The sequence below is a fragment of the Sorex araneus genome, chromosome X (genome assembly GCF_027595985.1).
Source record: "Sorex araneus isolate mSorAra2 chromosome X, mSorAra2.pri, whole genome shotgun sequence".
Lineage (NCBI taxonomy): Eukaryota > Metazoa > Chordata > Mammalia > Eulipotyphla > Soricidae > Sorex > Sorex araneus.
Window position 1 is genome coordinate 158795950 of NC_073313.1, and position 480 is coordinate 158796429.

General features: G+C 47.1%; 1 protein-coding gene across 1 annotated transcript in view; it reads right to left on the reverse strand.

Annotated features, from left to right (window-relative positions):
• IGSF9 (immunoglobulin superfamily member 9) overlaps positions 1 to 480 on the reverse strand; it is a 15581-nt gene extending 15101 nt beyond the window's left edge. The window contains exon 1 of the mRNA XM_055120571.1: positions 336 to 480. The gene's annotated coding sequence lies outside the window, so the exon portion shown is untranslated. The remainder of the gene's footprint in view (positions 1 to 335) is intronic.

Here is a 480-nt window from a genome sequence, read left to right on the forward strand (position 1 = left end):
TAAATAGCCCACAAATGAAAAAAAGTACCGGCCAACCTGACTTATGAATATAGATGCAAACGTCCTGAATAAAATATTAGCCAATTAGAAGCACAGTGTGGTGGAAGAATAAAACGCCAGGATCCAGTCGGTTTATTTTTATATGGAGACCTGTGAGGGCCCAAATTAGAAGATCTATTAATATGTATCACCCCGGAAAAGGAAAGTGGAAAATTAACTCCGTGGACACTACAAACAAGGAGACGCTAAGGTGCGCCCGGTGGAAAAGTGGACACAGGTTCAGGGCGTGGGTTTGGCGCCACCGTGTGGCTGTATGTGAGAATTGTACCCGTTACCTTTTTTTCAGGAGACTGTAAAAGCCAATCAAACTCTCGCCGGGTCTGCAGCCTCAGACGCTGAGTCATCCGCACACATGTGGCAGGCGCCTTCTGTCCTGGGTCCTGGGATCATCTTCCTCTCCGTGTTGGCTTTATCCAGGTT